General features: G+C 49.3%; 1 protein-coding gene across 1 annotated transcript in view; it reads left to right on the top strand.

The window, feature by feature from the left end:
- The first annotated feature begins 3,840 nt into the window (after positions 1–3,840).
- Taok3 (TAO kinase 3) overlaps positions 3,841–19,122 on the top strand; it is a 158,915-nt gene continuing 143,633 nt past the window's right edge. The window contains exons 1-2 of the mRNA XM_032886277.1: positions 3,841–4,042; positions 16,294–16,387. The gene's annotated coding sequence lies outside the window, so the exon portion shown is untranslated. The remainder of the gene's footprint in view (positions 4,043–16,293; positions 16,388–19,122) is intronic.

Genomic DNA, 19,122 nt, shown 5'->3' with positions numbered 1-19,122 from the left:
ACGGGGGAGGGGCGAAGGCAGGGGTCTCTGGGGCCAGGCATATCCATGGGCAGCCGTGCCCGCAGTCAGGACCGGGAGGTTGGGAGGACACTTCCGGAAACGGCCACCAGGCGGCGCCTGGAGTCAAAACTAAAGTGTAGGGATGCGACCTGATGGGCGGAGGCTTTGCAAAGCCCTGGCTAGGTAGCATGGTCTGATTCAAGCAGGTGAATGACATAAACCGTCCCGGTGGTGGGCTTGGAAGCCTGGACAGCCGGAGTGTGTGGGACACAGAAAATGGGATGCATGGTTGCGCCCCTGTCTTAATGGGGGCTTTATTAAAAATTACAATAAAGGCAACTTGCTCCCATTTCATCCGCGGGTCGGGTCATTTACCCTAGGCTTGCCAGTGCTTTCTTTTGAATAGACGTATTGGGTAAGCTGTTCTCCCGATTTTACAAATGAACAAAAGAGTTACCATGCTCTTTTCAAAAAAAAAGAAAACGGTGGTATCAGTTTAGAATCTCAGATCCAGGCTGTCCACGGGAGAGCCGTCTTGTGTTTCCTCGAACATGATTTTTTAAGGTATTCTGACCTAAAACACTAACTTGCTAATCTGCTAATTTTCACGTAAGTAAATAGAGCATTTCCCTACGGCAACTACATTGGCTTACATTCAGAAGCCAACTCTGGGCAAAGAGGCCTTTAGTCCCAGCACTAGGGAAGCAGAGGCAGGCTGAGTTCAAGGCCAGCCTGGTTTACAATGCGAGTTCCAGGACAGTCAGGGATACACAGAGAAACCCTGTCTGGAAAACAAGCAAAAAAAAAAAAAAAAGCCATGAAACTAAGTTTCTCCATGTGTTAATTTGCATAGCCCTGTACTCCCGATCCCCAGAAGAGGAACACAGTGTTACAGTTTTGCTTAGAGGAGGAGAGGGGGAAGGAGGGAAGGAGGAGGACGAGGAGGGGGATGATGAGGAGGAGGAGACCTATGGGTTCTACCTAGTGGTTCAGGACTATAATCCTAGGCAGACAGAGCAAGATCAAGGCTTGCCTGGGTCTCAGAGTGAGTTCGAGGCCAGACAGTTTAGTGAGACCCAAGTTTGAAAAAAAAAAAAAAAAAAGGAGGGCTGTGGATGCATATGGGTGGGTAGGGCACTTGCCTGGCATGCTGGAGACCCTAGCTTCTGTTGGAGAGGCAGGGAAGATGTGCCCAGAGGAACCCAATCCAGTTAACTCAAATCTTCACAGAAAACAGAACGAGCATCAAGGCTGAGCAGATAGGAACACAGGGGAGGACGGGGTGGGACCAAGGACAGTGTTCTGTTCCTCGCAGCCTCTGGGATCAAATGTATTTCCACACTGGCCCCCAGAGAGACATCTAAGAATGAGAACATTCGTTCTGGGTCCCATTTATTTTGACATTTCCTATTTGCTACCTTGTTTTAATTAAAACTTGGCTCTCCTTGTAAGGGAGAGTTCCTCTGTGTGAAATGCAAGAATGTCCAGAATGCAAGACCGGGATGGCTTTTCCAGCAGTTCAGGGATCTGAAACCCCTTCGCTACAAGAGTCCTTCGAGCCCAGCCTCAGCTGAGGTTCTCAGAGCTGTCTCTTCTCCAAAGGATGAGGTCAGCTTCCTGTGTGTGCTTGGACCTGTGTGTGTGTGTGTGTGTGTGTGTGTGTGTGTGTGTGTGTGTGTGTAAGCTGTTGGATCCCATGTAAACTATTTGCACTCCACCTCCCTGTGGGATAGCAGCTCCCAATTGGTAATACTATTCATAAAGCAACAAAGACAATGGGTATCATTGTTTTGAACTCAGAATCCATTGATACAATGAAACGAAAGAGTTGGGTTTGTTACTAAATAGTTGCAAGAAGCTGGGCCCCTTTCGCTGTAATCTTGTTTGTGTTTAAGTGTTATTTCTGTCTCCCTGATTTCAGACAGCCAGGGTTAATATTTGTGCCTTTCTGTTTCGTATGGGTTACAGAGACACAAACAGTTGGATGATGACAATTTGCTTCCATGAAGACTGCAGAGCTGGCCCAAGGAGTAGGTTCCTAAGTGCTCCTTAGCGAAGAGGGAAGATCGACTTTTCAAAATCCCTCCTGACTTTGGGCTCCACCAAATTTCATCATGGCCTGTAAAACCTAAGTGTCCTTCAAAACCGTTTCGCTCCTTAAAGTCCTCCACCACTTCTCCCAAATAGGGTACTCAGTCAGACCACCCGGATGAAGTTTGATATGCAAATTGCTGGGGGATACAGGAGTGGGGGGGCACAAGCGAGCAGTTGTTTGTTGTTTTTTTTTTTTGTTTTTTTTTTTACATGTTTGAGTCTCTAGGTTCAATCCCCAGTACGTTTAAAAGAAAAAAAAAAAAAAAAAACATAGGCGGCAGCAAGGCAGGGGCAAGCAGATCCCTATGAGCCCAAGGCCAACGGATCCCTACAGAGAGTTCTAGGCCAGTAGGCTATCCTGGGCTACATAATGAGAGCCAATCTCCGATAGATAGATAGATAGATAGATAGATAGATAGATAGATAGATAGATAGATAGACAGACAGACAGACAGATTTTTTTTTTTTTTTTTTGGAGCTGGGGACCAAACCCAGGGCTTTGCGCTTGCTAGGCAAGCACTCTACCATTGAGCTAAATCCCCAACCCCAGATAGATATTTTTGAAGTAGAGCGTTGACTAGGAGTTGAATGTCTACGTCCGATGAGACTGACGGTGAAAATGTGTCCCTGCAGAAAACTGCTTTGAGCTTTCACGGTCAACTGAAACAACCTAGCCATTTCCACAAAAATATAAGACAGGTCCTGGTGTACTTTAATCTCTGGCAAGCACTATGTTTCAGCGTGGCTTAGGATACAGCCAGGTTATTGCAGGTTGCAGTTGGGGTCAAAGCTCACCAGCCTTCGCCTTTTCCGCCTTTGGGTCACTAAAGCCTGTGGCCCTGAAAGATTAAGTTGGATATGTTTGCTGGAGTTTTGCCAAAGCCCACGTGGTCCCCCTAGACCCAACTCCTCGTCTAACAGTTGTAGTCAAAACTCACAAAATGAGTATTTCTTTTTTCACCTTTTCTTTCTTTCTTTCTTTCCTTCTTTCTTTTTTTCTTTCCTTCTTTCTTTCTTTCGTTCTTTCTTTGTATCTTTCTTTTTTTTTTTTTAACTTGACTATTGAGACAAGGTCTAGCCAGATACCCCAGACTGGGTTCAAACTTGAGGCGACCTTCCTGCCTCTGCCTACAGAGTATTGGTATTCGCATGGCATCCACTTTAAAATGTGCCCAGACCCCGTTAAGCACTTAGCGGGGTCCACAATTTTTGTTTTTCTCTCCAGCAGTAAACTGAGGTCCACTGAACGCAAAGCAAGGAAACGCAATTCCCCAGTCTGCGAGCAGGAAATATTGACAAGCGCCAGGCGGAAAGTGTCCCTTAAGGATGACCAGGAGCTGTGAAAGATCCAGCAAGAGACCCGGTCGGCCTCACGAGCTCTCCCAAGGTGGTCTCCCAAGACAAGCCAAGGCGTGAGGAAAATAGCCACGAACTTTGACCCTGGCGCAGCACAAACAAGGCTGACCGCACCCGAAGAGAGGCACCCGTAACCCAAGTGCAGAGAGCTTCCGCGATAGAGAAAGCCCCGCCCATTTAGCCCCGCCCACAGCCAGCTCCGCCAATCCCCTGGATCCATCGACCGCTCTGGTTTCTCAGGCAAGAGTAATCGAACGCCTATATGCGGCCTGGACCCCGAGAGCGGCGATCAGGGAAGGTCAGTAGAGAGCCTATCAGAGCGTGGCTGTGGGCGGAGTCGGTGGGCGGGGTCGAGTGGGGGCGGGGCGCGCTCCGCGCAGTCGGGTGCGATTGGTCACCCCTGGCGGAGCCGCACCTCGGACAGCAGCAGCGAAGGCAGCCTAGGGTCCTGCGCGGAGAGTGAGGCGCAACGGGGACTCGCGGGCGGAGGCTGCGCGTGGGGACCCAGCACGCGAAGACCCAGCACGAGAGCGACTCCGAGCACGAGTGAGAGGAGGCGGCGGCGCCGGGGCCGCGGGTGACAAGCGCTGAGGTGAGAGCGCGGGCGCCAGAGTGACAGCCCGAGTCCCGGCGCAACGGCCGCGAGCATCCCGGGAGCGGAGTTGCTAGCGGTTCTACCAGTGCGCCGGAGGACCGGGACAGGGAGTGAGGAGGGGACTCCGAGAGGGACCGCGGGAGAGTGAGAGGACCAGGATGGGGACAGGGACAGCGGGATGAGGAGTGAACTCCGAGGGGAATGCGGTGAGCGAGGAGACCCGACGAGAGATGGGGAAAGCTGGATGAGGAGGGGACCGAGGAATGCCGCGGGAAGGCAAGGGGACCCCAAGACAGGACAGAGCAATGGGATTAGCGAGGCGACTTGAAGAGGGACTCGGGGCCGTGGGATAAGCGGGAGAACTCCGGAGGGACTACGACCTACCCTGGAGTGAGCGAGGAGATCCGCCCCAGATGGACCGGTGGGAAAAGCGGACGGGATCCAGAGAGGGGCACTCGGAGGGGCCGGGACTGCAGACTGAACAAGTTGACTTGAGAGAACCCAGGCAGCGGGGCGAAGGAAGGGGACCCTAGAGGGACCGAGACAGAGAGTGAGCAAAGGAGACTCCAAGGGAGGCGCGGGCAGTGGTCCTGAAACTGTGCCCTCGCAATGGGTGTGAAGAGGACCTCAGGAAGGCAATAGGGCAGCTGAGTGAAGGGAGGGGTCCCCAAAAGGGGCCAAGACAGATGAACCCAGAGCAGGGACAGACAGCACCCAGAGTCCAGGGAGAGCGGATGAGTGAGGTACCAGAGAAGAGCTTGCGGAGCGTGAGCATGGGCTTCTGACCTCGCAGCCAGGCACCTGGGGAGAAGCACCGGCAGCCTGGGTCCAGTGGCATTGAGTGGAGACAGCAGCAATGCTGACACCTGGACAACACTGATGTTCCACTTCTAAGAACCCGAGGTCTCCCTGAGGGTTGAGTTCCGGGACGCTGGAAGGGGGATCATGTGATGGGCCCGGGAGTGAAAGACATGGATCCCAAGGGCTGGCCAAGGGCTAGCCAGACGATTTGTAGAGATTAGAGCAGCGCCTCGCCTCTTCCAAACAGCAGGCTGGCTTCCCATCGCTTTCCTAAAAGTTCGATCTGGGGGTTCCTCAATGACGTATCTGGGGGAAAACCAGAGGGGCTTGCTTCTGTTCACCCCATCCCAAGTAGTTGGAGGGAGGGATCTCTTAGAAGAGCCTTAGGTTAATTAGGATTTTTTTTTTTTTTGAGCTGGGGACCGAACCCAGGGCCTTGCGCTTGCTAGGCAAGCGCTCTACCACTGAGCCAAATCCCCAACCCCTAGGATGTTAATTTTAATGCTCTTAAAAAGCACCGGGTCCTTGTTGTTGTTTCAGTTGTAGCTTTTCGCTTCCACTCCACAAGGAGTTAAGAAACTTTTCCCCCTGTTTGGCAGCCTGTCCCTATCAATGTTTACAGTGCACACTTAGGAGAACCAGAGCAGGTTTGTAGTTAGGGCTGTTTAACTTTGATGTGCTAGACACAGTTGGAAGGTCACACTCAATTTTTCAAAACAGTTGCCGGGGCCAGTAAAGGAACAGCACTTTCTAGGCAAGTGTATGTGCATTCAAAGCAGACCCTGTAGGTCTATCTCAAGGTGGCTGGACAAAGAGCTGAGGCAATAGAAGGGGGGAGAGGGGTCGCAGGATAGCTTTCTACTCCAATGAATGTGAAAATAATATGACCCTAATGTTGGCATAGATTGTCATGGCCCCAACCCCCTCTGGATGCTCCCTCAATGCCCAGTGTCAGCATATATTGTCATGCCCCAACCCCCTCTGGATGCTCCCCCAATGCCCAGTGTCAGCATATATTGTCATGCCCCAACCCCCTCTGGATGCTCCCCCAATGCCCAGTGCCAGCATATATTGTCATGGCCCTAAAGCCCTCTGGATGCTCCCCCAATGCCCAGTGCCAGCATATATTGTCATGGCCCTAAAGCCCTCTGGATGCTTCCCCAATGCCCAGTGCCAGCATATAATGTCATGGCCCCAATCTCCTCTGGATGCTCCCCCAACGTTCCTGTTCGGTCATCAACTTTATATTTGAAGACTTTTAGGACTCGTGATTATATTTTTTCCTCTTCAGTTATTTTGGGGAGAGGGTAGTATTTACAAAGCAATGAGCTTTCATCATGACATTTTCATATGTGGCTTGTACTTCAGATTTTTTTATTTTAAAAAAAAATCCTCTTCTCTGTTTCTAATGCTGTTTCTCTTTCTTGCTGTTTTATTCATTTTTTTTTTTTTTTAGGAACTTAAGAAATGATGATTTTAGGGAAAAAATGGAGAATGTGACTAATACTCCATTTTGGTTGCTTAGATGTCTCCTCTGGGTCACATTCAGAGTGTGTGGTGTTTGAAACCCTTTGACTGGGCATGACAGCAGGACTCAGGATGCCAAGACAGGATTGTTTTGAGTGAGAGGCTAGCCTGGGCTATGTGGTACCGAGCCAGCCTGGGCTCTGAGACTCTATCTCAAAAGACTGAAGAAATGTTTTGCCCTGCGTTTAGCACTAGTCAGCAGCACCCAAACTATACTTCATTATTCCTAGTAGACACAATGTAGGGTTGGGCTAACAAGCCCAAAGCTGTGGGCTTGGTCCCCAGGACAACAGCAAAAGGAGAGGCTTGCCTAGATCTGCTTTTGGTTTGTTTAGGTGTAGAGAGAGAGAGCATCAAAGCCAGGCCAATGCCCGGCAAGTGACCTTCCCACTGGACCACACTGCCAGCCTCCATGTCATTTTTGTCTAAGATCAACCACTCCGAAAGGGTTTCCAGCGGGGCAGTAGTAAATGAAAGGCTTGCTCTATCAAGGCAACTCTGACGCTTCGAGCGCAGAGGCAGGTTCGATGCCGGGAATCCCACCCTCTAGGAATCCACCCCTGAGAAACTCAAGTGATTCTGAGAACAGAACCAGCCACAGCAAACACAGGTCTTTTTGTTTTGTTTTGTTTTGTTTTTTTCAGAATTCATTAAAGAAGTAAAGTTACGAAGGGTAGAGTAGAGGGATGGGGAGGGGGTTGGGAGGACGGGATTAAGCTGGTTAACTCTTGTGTCTATTCATCCTGGGGATAAGGCATGAGGGGCTCCAGAGGGGATCTGAGTTGGGAAGCCCAACCCCAGTCCTTCCAGGAAGTTCTAGAAGTGTCTGACCATGAAAATGTTTTCTCCTGTCTTGTAAGCTCACGTCTGACTGGTGCGAATGGTCATATCTAAGGGCAAAACAATAAATGTATTTCCTTGTATGAAAAGGAAGTGCCTCGCTTCTCTCCTGAGTCATCACCTAGGTAGCCAAGGCAGCCTCTTTATATTACGGTGTTGACCCAGGGATGGTTGGAGACAGAGGAGGGAGTAAAATTCTTATTGATAAGAGGAGTCCGTAATGTTCTTCCCTGGGGAGGGGGCGCGAGGGGGGAGGGATGTGTGCGAGATCTTGATATGTTTGTTCATTCAGGAGGCTTGTCTCCTGCTTAAAAGCTACACAGGCAAGAGATTTAGATGAGCACTTGCACGTCCTTCTTCACCTTAGTCTCGGGCTAGCCGGAGCCCAGGAAACCTAATAGCCCATTTTACACTTTCCTTACCACTCGAGTCCTGTACAGTCGATCCATTGTGCTCTCGTGGCTGCCTGGCTATCTAGCGTGGCTTAGCAGGCAATCCAACCTGGACAAGCTTCTTCATTGCTTGCCAGCATTCATAAACGCACAGGTCTTCCGTAGATCAGGGTGTAGGAGTGGAGCAGGAACCGGAGAGCTGACGCAGGAAAAGCACCAAGTCTTATTTGCAGGCGTGTGTTACATGCAGACCCATTTTCCCTTCAGAATGAATGTTCTGCCGGTTCAAATTTCTTTCTTCTCTCCCAAAAGGAACACACACACACACACACACACACACACACACACACACACACACACACATACACACACACACACACACACACACACACACACACTATGGTGGTTTGTATATGCTTGGCCCAGGGAGTAGCACTGTTAGTAGGTGTGGCCCTGTTGGAGGAGGTGTGGCCTTGTTGGAGGAGGTGTGGCCCTGTTGGAGGAGGTGTGGCCCTGTTGGAGGAGGTGTGGCCTTGCTGGAGTAGGGTGTGGCCCTGTTGGAGGGGGTGTGGCTCTGTTGGAGGAGGTGTGGCCTTGTTGGAGGATGTGTGGTCCTGTTGGAGGAGGTGTGGCCTTGGGAGGAGGTGTGGCCCTGTTGGAGGAGGTGTGGCCCTGCTGGAGGAGGTGTGGCCTTGCTGGAGGAGGTGTGGCCCTGTTGGAGGAGGTGTGGCCCTGTTGGAGGAGGTGTGGCCTTGCTGCTGGAGTGTGGCCTTGCTGGAGTAGTGTGTCACTGTCTGTGTGGACTTTAAGACCCTCATCCTAGCTGCCTGGAAGCCAGTCAGTACTCTACTAGCAGCCTTCAGATGAAGATGTAGAACTCTCAGCTCCTCCTGCACCATGCCTTCCTGGATGCTGCCATGCTCCTGCCTTCATGATTATGAGCTGAACCTCTGAACTTGTAAACCAGCTCCAATTAAATGTCGTGCTTATAAGAGTTGTGTTTGTCATGGTGTCTGTTCACAGCAGTAAAACCCTAAGATACAGACACATATAGACAAACACATACAGAGACACATATGGGCACACAGAGACACACACATACATAGATACACGCTCACACCTACACATACATATACAGACACACACACACGCACACACACAAAAGAGGAAAGATCCTGTCTTAGTATGTTTTAAAATTCCTGAGAAAACGATTTTTCAATTTGTTCTTCTTTCAGGGAGAGAACGCACAGTAGCTTTGGAGTCATTTGTGGGGTATATTTTGACCCGGATGACTTAGCTTGTGGTGGGCTAGCCTTGTCATGCATTGAATTGGCTGCTTTCCTGCTTGTGGCTGTTCTCAGCCCATGGAACATTCCGTGCCTGTCCGTCATCAGGGGTCCTGTCAGCTGACCTCTCACTGCCACGAAAGGGAAACTAAACCCACCTTCAATACTATTCATTCATTCATTCATTCATTCATTTATTATATGTACACTGCATCTGTCTTCAGACACACCAGAAGAGGGCATCGGATCCCATTACAGATGGTTGTGAGCCACCATGTGGTTGCTGGGAATTGAACTCAGGACCTCTGGAAGAGCAGTTAGTGCCTTTAACCACTGGACCATCTCCCCAGTGCTGCCAGCCCTGGATTTATGCTCATGTGTTTCGCTTTCTCTATGTCTGTCCCTGGCATATGTCCATGCAAACAAGGGTGATGGCAGTTCAAATACATCTTGCTCCCCCACCACAATAGATTCCACTAATTAAAGCAGAAAGCTTCTTTAAATAAACAAATAACTTAATTGATCTTGGCAGTAAACACACTACCCAGCATCACAGTTCTTGGCCAATTTTCAGTTCTGTTGAGAATACAAGCCTTTACATTTTTTTTAGTTTAATTTTTTTAATGTTTAGAGCATATTTTATTTATCCTTTGACTTCGTAAGAGTGGGACTCTCCAGACATGGTCCAACATGTCTCCCTCCCATCTTCATATCCGTGTGCCCCTCTACTACCCACCACACTCATGTGTGCATATGTGATTCACCGAGTGTGTTTGTAGCCACAGAACAACGGCCCTATCAAACTCAGGAGGCACCACCTCACAGCGCCGCCCCTTCCCCTCACAGCCCCGCCCCACATAGCCCCACCCCTTCCCCAAAGACCTGCCCTATCCTCACAGTCCTGTCCCATCTTCACGGTCCCACCCTTTTTCCTCCTCGAAGCCCCGCCCCATTCCCCTCACAGTCTAGCTCATCCTTACAGCTCCACCCGATCCTCTTCATAGCTCCGCCCATCTCCCTCACAGCCCCGCCCTATCCATGCAACTCCGCCTCATTCCCCCTCACAGCCCCGCCCCATCTCACAGCCCCGCCCCATCTCGCAGCTCCACCCCTTCCTCCTCTCAGCCCCACCCATTCCGCTAGCTCTCACCTGCTTTCAGCTCTATTTTCTTCAGAGCTTTCTGAGCCTTTTGAGACCTGGGAGGTTCAGTTGATACACAAATCCGTTTCAGGGCGGAGCACCCACCTGTCACTTAGTTCAATACCGTGCCAGGTTATGAGTCTGTTCATTCACTGAGGCCCACTGCAGGAAGAAGCGCTAATCATGGGGATAAACACGAGATTTTTTTTTTTTCCTTTTTTCTTTTTTTTCGGAGCTGGGGACCGAACCCAGGGCCTTGCGCTTGCTAGGCAAGCGCTCTACCACTGAGCTAAATCCCCAACCCCTGAGATTTTGTTTTTTGAATGTGTAAGTACACATATTTTATTATTACGTTGATTTAGATGGCAGGGTGTAAACTCAGGACCTCAAATCATACCAGGAAAGTGCCCTGTGGAGCTATAGCCCCTTCACAGATATTTTCAAAAACTACATCAACATAGTTTTTAAGTGATCTGGGTCAAGATTTAATAGTAGAGGTAGAAAGTTAAAAGGTGCTTTGTGAAACTTTATGCCTTTATTGTCTCTGAAAAAAATTATTTTTCTGGACTTGGTTTGGTTTTGTGACAGAGTCTTACTCTATAAGCCCAGGCTAACCTTGAACTCTCAAACAGCCTCTCCTCTCCGCTTCCCACGTTCTAGGATTACAGCCTGAGCCACCATTCCTGGCTTGCAAAATCCATCCAGACTTTGTATGCAAGGTCCCCGTTTCTGTGTTTTTCACTGCCTGCCCTGTGAACTGGGGAAACTGGTGGGCAACCTGGACAAGACGGGCATCACTGAGGTTTGCACACCCTGGGGCTAGTGTGAACCATGAGGTAGGAAGTGTCCTCACGAAGTAAGAATGAGATAGTGAAGTGGTGATCCTGGAGGGCTAAAGCTCATCAGAAGGATGGTAGGAGGGCGCTGTCAAGATGTCTGTCTGTTGGAGCACTTGCCTCTAACGCTGGTGACTAGAGATCAATCCTTCCACCTCACGTACAGGTGGGGAGAGAGAAATGACTCTGTCTCTGAGCTCCACATGCGTGTGCCATGCATGCTCACGTACACAACAATAAAGTGAGAGTAGAGCAGAGCTGGGGGTGGGTATGACAGGATGCATTGTTTACACGTATGAGATTGTCAGAGATCGAATTAAGGCTATTCTGTGGGCTGGAGGCACAGCTCAGCTAAGAGCATGCCCGTTCTTGACGTAGACCCAGATTCAGTATTCAGTTTCCAGCTCCCACATCAGTTGGTTCACAACATACTGTAGCTCTAACATCCAGTAACTCCATTCTCCTCAGGTATCTGCGGTCACACTTTGCACATGCACATGCACGCACTTAAAAATAATACTCTTAAAAAAGGTGTTCTATTCAAAATAATTTTTTTTAATTTTTGGCTGTGAGCCAGGCCTTTTAACGGCTGAGCCATCTCTCCAGCCCCAAATAAGCATCTTTTAATAAAGGCTGTGGAGAGAGACGGGATTCCCTTTGGACTACAGAACAAATGCCAAGCCTTTCGTCGTGGCTTGACACTCTGTAGGAAGGGAGTCTTCGACTAAGAAAGACCCAAGTACCTTTTTTGGCTCCATTACTGTGCCAGCTGCCTGACCCTAAGTAAGTTGGTGACATTGAAAGTGTCACACTTTTTCATTAGTAGGAATACATAGATCAACAGACTCTTGGAATGAGTGAATGAAGACCCCTCCACACACACCCATTAACTGTCAAGCACGGTCAGAAACACATTGCTCAGTCAGCAAGCAGCACTGGTTGCTTCTTTTAACCCCTTGAAGCCCGTTTCTGTAGCCAGCTTTGCTGGACTCTCACCAATTATTTGCCCAATTTCGAGACAGCCAACTCCAGAAGGAGTGGATGTGCACATAGGGAAACTGAGGCTCCAAGAGAGTCAGTGACTTCCCAAGATCATGCAGACAATAGCAAGCTTGATCCAGATGGGCTAGATCAGTTTCTGAGCTTTACCACTGAGCTGGCTTTTCATATGGAGGCTCTCCATACTCTCCCTCCACGTTCTACCTCCATGCTCCCCCTCCACACGTGTATCCACTGTGTGCATGTAGGTCTCCTTCCGCTGAGCCATTTCTCCAGCCCCCGGTCTCAACTTTATGTCCTTTCAATATGCTGGGAATTGGACTCAGGACCTCTGGAAGAGCAGACAGTGCTCTTAACCACCGAACCATCTCTCCGGCCCTGGGGAATTGGTTCTTAACTCTCCCCTGAGCCTGCTCACCTGCCTGCCATGTGCTTCCTGCCTTGTTGTGGGCCCACCTTTCAACACCTCTGCCCCTCACCTTCCAGATTCTTCTGTTTTGTTTCTGTGTTGTGCTGGGGCTAGGCCCAGGGCCATGCACAAGCTGGACAAGTGCTCTGTCACCGAACAGAGCTGCCATCACTGCTGAGACCTCTGACTGCCCTGGTTGCTTCTCTCTCCTGAACTCCCGAAGTGCTTGTGTATGCTTCTCTTATTCTAGAATATTCTGATAATCCATTCTATGGCTTACACTTCCCTTCTTCATAGATGCCAGTCCCTCTTCCTGATTTTGGAAAGACAGTTTCTTAAGTTTCTAACCTTGCAACGGATATCTTAATTATCGAGTTGTATTAAATTGTAATACTTTAGATTTAGACTAATATTTAAGTATAGTTATGCAGAGAGTTGGAGAATGCAATTGTCACTGCAGGAGTCATTAGCAGGGACAGTTCCTCAGGGAAGACTCTGCCTCTGAGCATGCATTTACAAAGTCTGACATCAGGTGCCAGGACGCAGGCACATCCGTGGTTTTGAGGCAGGTTTTCTCTGTATCTACCTGGCTGACCTGGAAGTTGCTCTGGAGACCAGGCTGGCCTGGAACTCAGAGATCTTCCTGCTTCTGCCTCCCAAGTTCACTTTGATTGTTAAACCTGGGGGTCTCTTACTTTGTTTCCTGGGATGCTGTTTTTATTATCTGGGTCCTTTGGAGTTTTGTTCTGCTTTCTCTGGGTCTTATCAACAAATATAGTAAGATTCTTAAGTTGGAGAGAAGGTTCTGTCTATAAAGTGCTCACGAGAACCTGAGTCTGGATCCTCAGTACCCAATAAAAGTAGGTGCAGACTTCTGAGTCAGCTCAGCGGGGAAAGAACCCTGCCACCAATCCCAGGACGCCCATGGTGGAAGGTGAGAACTGACTCTCGTAATTTGTCCTCTGACTCATGGTTTGACATATATGCCCCTAGGTACGCACAGATTTCCACCCACATATATTCAAAGTAAATAAAAATATAACTTAAACATTATTTTTAAAACTTTAATTAAAAAATGTTATGAGCATGAATGTTTTTGCTTGCATGTATGTATGTATGTGCACCGTATGCATGTAGTGACTGAGAGGGCCAGAAGAGGGCGTCAGGTACTCTGGAACTGGAATTAGAGACAATTGTTAGCTGGCAGAGATGCTAGGAACCATATCCTGGCTGGCCCTCTAAAGAGCCAAGTACTCTGAACCATCTCTCTAGCGTCCTACCAAAAAGAAAAGTTTTTTTAAAGCCAGATGTGGTGGGGCACATATGTAATCCCCGGGTACTGGGGAGGTGGAAGCAGGTAGATTGGGATTTCCTGGCCTATGTAGTGGAGTCGATGAGCAACAAGTCCAGTGAGCAGCTGTCTCTAAATAGTGAGGTGGAGACTGGGGGAGGAAGACGCTGACATCAGCGGAACTCTGGCTTCCTTTCACATGCAAGCATACACAGGCTTACCCGCACGCATGAATACACACACATGCACACACAGGCACACACGCATGCACATACAGATACATGCATGCACACACACATACAGATGCATGCACACATACAAACATGCACATACACACATGCACATTCACACATCCACACGCACACTCACACATGCATGCATGCACGCATGTACACACGTGTGCACACACATATGCACACATGCACTTCTCTGTTTCATGCAGCAGAAGATGGTGGTGGACTCGGTCAGGAAAGCTTCACACCCCCTTCTTCCAAAACAAAGGCCTTCCTTTCAAGGATGATCACTCGATAGCTGAGCACAAATAAACTTGGGGGTGGGGGAGCAATCCCCCCACCTTTCTGATTTCGGTCTTCTCCCCAGCACTTGCTAACTTCTGCCAGGGAAACAAACCATTCTGTTTGTTCTGTCCATCTTAAATCCCTCCACCAGCATTCAGGATCCACAGAGAGGCTGTTGTTTGACTCAGTGGTATCACTCAACTAGTTGTTTAGTGAATATTTGTTGAATGACTAATAGAAAGCTGGCTTGAGCAAGTTCTCCAATTGGTTGGCTGTAAGAGTTTCGTTATTTCGAGCATAAGGAAGTAAAAACCCTGAGGAAGGAAAATATAGTTCGGGAGCATTTTCCTGTCCATTTTACTCTCTGGACTTTAGGTTTGTCTTTGCCATTAGACTTATGTGTCTCTACTTCCGACCATAAAAGGCAAGAAGAATGCATCTGAGGCAGGAGAAAAATATATGAAAACCGATCATTGTGAGGTAACGTCTCTGATGCCTGTGTCACCTCCTTAGGTGACTTAAAGCCACAGTAATCATGAGCCCCAGCTCCGGAGTATTAGCCCCGTGGGGACTTTTCGCTAGGTCTCCATTGGTTACGGTATTGATGCTGCAAACTGGTCAAATCAAACTCCTCACGATAAATGAGGGAGGTTATCAGCTTTCCGATGTCTGAGTAATTGCCTTTGAAGCGAGTTTTAAGCCTGATTTAAAATAACTGGGCACTGTCCAGATCTTTTTGCCTGCTGGCACCCACGTCCACCCCGCAGTGTGCATTTGAAATGCCAAGGACAGGCAAACCCTCACTTCCACATACCAGGTTCTGAGAAAGGTTTCTGTCTCCATTCCCACTGTCTCCCCATGTAAGCCAGGCCGGCCTTGAACTTGCCACCCTCCCAACTTAGCCTCCCCAGTAGAGGGGCTACTGGCATGAGCCACCAAGCCTGAAAAGACTTCATAGATGTCCGTGGCCGCCAGGCCACAGAGCTCTTTGCAGTAAACATCACCTGCTGTCAGCTGGCCCAGTTGCCATCCTCGAGGCTTCAGTCTCTGCCAGGTGGAGCGTCTCTTTCCCATTTATATATAACCCCCAAATCCCAGACTCCGTCCTGTTCATCACAGAATCCCAGTGCCAAGAACCACGCTGTGAATGGAGCAGCAGTTCTCAACCTTCCTAACGCTGCGGCCTTTTAACACAGTTCCTCATGTTGTGGTGACCTCCCCCAGCCATAAGATTATCTCATTGCTACTTCATAACTCTAATTTTGCATAATGTTAATGTTAATATTAACATTGATTATCTATTATTAATATAAATCAATAGTTATATTAATGTTGACAGCGTCAATGTGGATATGCAGGATTTCTGATCCGTGACCCCCACCCCCAGGGGTCAGTACCCATAGGTTGAGAACCACTAAAATAGAGCAGGAGACTCGGAGTGGAAGATTCGGGTTTTCTAGTTTATCTATGTGTCAGTGCACATGTAGGCATGTGCCCGGAGAAGGCAGAGCTGGGCTTTGGATCCCTTGGAACTAGAGTTGCAGGCATCTATAAGCCACTCGATGTGGGTGCTGGGATCCAAACCCCAGACTCTGGCAGAGCTGCAAGCCCTCTTAACCGTGGAGCCTTCTCCCCAGCCTCCCTCCACAGTTCATCTTTCAGACAGCCTCTCACTACATTGCCCAGGGTGTCCTTGAACTCACTCTGAAGCCCAGACAGGTTTTGATGTCCCCAGTAGCCTAAGCAAGACTTGAACTTGGAATCATCCTGTTTCATTCCCTCCCCTCGCCCCTTACCCACTAGGACAGGCTCAGTAACTGTAAGTTTTAGAGAAAGCTTAAACTGTCTCTTTCAATCAGGCAGTCACTAGTTAGTGCCTAACAACCTTGCTGGATGGCTCTCAGTTTGAGCCCAGGGTGGTAGTGTCTTAGATCCTGGATGTTCCTGGTGTTGGTAGCGCCAACATTAAATCTCCTTCAGGGGATCACTAGTTCAGAGAGAGAGAGACAGAGACAGAGACAGAGACAGAGACAGAACGAACGAACAGATTGGCACCACCCAGAGAGAGGCACATGCACCTGCAAGGGCCAATGGGCGTCAGAACAGGAAATAGCGCACCAGGCTGCTGGGCCTGATAGCACGGTGGGGCCCGCTCCTCATGCTTCTTAAGCTGTGGTTCCTCATAAGGATTTCATGGGCTTCTTGCAGACTTACCGTACGTGAGCTTCAAACAGAAGACACTGTAGATCTGAAGGCTAAAATGTGAAGACGACCTGACTGCTCTTCATGCTCAAGAAACCCGGTGAGTCCCTCCTGACAGGGTGTGTCCCTCGAAAGCTCCCGGAGCTCACAGGCAGAGAGATGGGGGGCGAGTTCACATAGCTCCATGCTAACTGTGCCGCTGTCTGTGTGGAGGTCAGCAGCCTGGCCCAGCCCGGCCTGGCCTGGGGTTTACATGTTACTGCAGCAGCAGGCAGCAGCTGAAGAGTGTCCTGGGTTTTCTGGTTTTGAACATGGTGTTTGTTTAGCTAGCGCCTGTTTGTTCTCTTTGGTGAGAACTGAGCGTGGAGGGGCTGGGGAGTGCTGGGGGTACTGGAAACTCGTTTTAGAACATTCCTTCCCCGTCCAAATGCAAAGCCCCGTAAAGTGCTCTTGAGGCTCCAGGGTCTGACCAGGAAGTGCTGCTCAAGTCTCACTCGAGTCTCTGTTAAGAACTTCCTTTCTCAGGGTTGAGGCGCTTGACAGCCTAGCGGTGTCCTTGTCACTGAAGCCGATCTATCTTTCCCGTGAGCCAGAGGCAGTCTTTCCAAGAGACTCTCCTCTCAGGCTTACTGGCTGCTGGGGCGAGATTAAATTTTAAGTCTCTTGCCTGTCGGCTTGGACATCATAGGGCCTTGTTCAGAAGGTCCACTGTAAGTGAGCCTATGTGGTTTTTAAATTTTACCTTGAACGTCCCGTTATAAAACAACTCATGCTGACACACCCTTCACACACGGGAGCCATTTAAACTTCCCGAATTTCACGTGAGCACCCAGGATCTTCACTCAACGTCCAGCCGAGAGGCATCTAGCTTCGCACCGTCAGACCCTCGGGCTATGCTTAATTTGTGGTTTGATATAGCTGAGCTTCTGTGTCAGTTTTTGAAAACTTAGAATTTTTCTGTTTTCCCTCTTCCTTCTGGATGAGTAAGGACAAGGCCAGGCTGCCAACAGAGTGTCCTAATCTTGGCAAGAGAGCCCTCGAAGGAAACGTTATAAATGTGCTAATGGCCACCCTCTTAAAGGTGGGTGCAGCTCACCTTAACGGAAGCCCAGCAGCATATCCAGGCTAAACTACACAAAACGGCCCAGGGAGTGTCCTTCCCAGACCTTAACAGTATCACTTCCTGTATCCCTTATTTCAAAGAGTGGGAAAATAGGGTCAAAGAGAAGCCCTTCTCACTTGTAAGTCTAATACTAGAGATACAAAGATTAAAGGGCTTGGCCAATGTTACTTTGTTTTGCTGGTTTTTTTGAAATCCTTTTAGTGACAAGGATTAGTTACTTACTAAAGGAGAAGAAAAAATACCTTAGCCACGAGGTCATTCATTTCCGGGACAACTCTAGTCCATAAAATAAAGTCAGATGACTCGAGCAAGGAGATAACTTTTTTATTTATCTACTTTACATCCTGCTCACTGGCCTGCCTCCCGGTCACCCCCTCCTACTATTCTTCTCCCTCCCCTTCAACTCTGAGAGGGTGAAACCCACCCCACCCCGGTATCCCCCTCTTGGCACCACCAACCCTTTGTGAGGCTAGGGGCATGGACTCAGCCCAGCTAGAAGATCATATCCCACAGACAGGCAACAGCTTTGGGATAGCCACTCCCACCCCCACTCCTACCTCACTCCCCTCCAGTTATTTGGGACCCACATCAAGACCAAGTTGCACATCTGCTGCATATGCAGGAGTCGGGGTAGGTCCATCCCATGTATGCATTTTGGTTGGTGGTTGAGTCCCTGAAAGCCCCAAGAGTTGGGGGAGGGAGGTAACCTTTAACTGACAGCTTGTTACTTTGTATATGAAAGTTTGTCTGAGTGGTTCCCTTTTATCAACTCCACCAGACCGCAGGAGCAAGGACTGAGGGAATTGTGTGGGCTGACATGCAGCCCTGGACAAACTCAGGCGTATACCATGTCTGATGTGTGAGCCCATTGTTGTCATGCTGCGCAGGAGGTAGCGATCCTTCAAGATGTGTGAGGTGGATACTGCTCAGGGCAGGGGGGACGGACGGTCTGACTAAAGAAATGAGGAAATGAAAACGTTCAGATAACCTTTGAAATATGATGCCAACGTGTGTGTGTGTGTGTGTGTGTGTGTGTGTGTGTGTGTGTGTGTGTGTGTGTGTGAGAGAGAGAGAGAGAGAGAGAGAGAGAGAGAGAGACAAAATCGCAGCCTCTCAGAGAGCCTCCAGAATGGGCTGAATGTAGATTTCAGTCCAGAAGTGTCCTGGTCAGAGCTGGGAGTGGGGAGAGGAAGTGGGCGGGGCCTCGCCCAACAGACAGATGCCTGCAGATCTTAATTGAGTCAGAGAAGGTGGAAGTCACTGGCCGCATCCCATCCATCTGTGCCTGTTGATTTAACCAGCAGTGGCAGTTTGTGGGTGCCACCCAGATGACAAGGCTTGCTCTCCCGAGTAAGTTGACACCCCCACGTGCTGACCCCTCTCTCCCTGCCTGTGCCTACCCCTCTCTCTGGTTTCCCCCGCTGTCTTAGCCCTTATCTCTGGCCAGCAAAGGTCACATGGACCCTTTCATTAGCAGAGGGGAGGGAACAGCTTCACAGTGAGATGCTGTATTTCCTGTTTTAAATGATTAAAGAGTTAGTTTTCCAGAACACATCTGTGCCTCAGGACAGTCACTCGAAATGTTAAATCAAAACAAGCAAACAAACACAATCCCGAAGGGGTCTGAAGTTGTAGGTGGTTCTGGTTCAGCCCTGGTGGCGACATAGAAAGGAAGCTTCCCAGAGGAAGCGTGACATCTGGGCCCAGGTACT

The sequence above is a fragment of the Rattus rattus genome, chromosome 16 (assembly GCF_011064425.1).
Source record: "Rattus rattus isolate New Zealand chromosome 16, Rrattus_CSIRO_v1, whole genome shotgun sequence".
In the NCBI taxonomy this organism is placed as follows: domain Eukaryota; kingdom Metazoa; phylum Chordata; class Mammalia; order Rodentia; family Muridae; genus Rattus; species Rattus rattus.
Note: the sequence above shows the minus strand (reverse complement) of the source record. Positions and strands in the feature narration are given on the sequence as shown.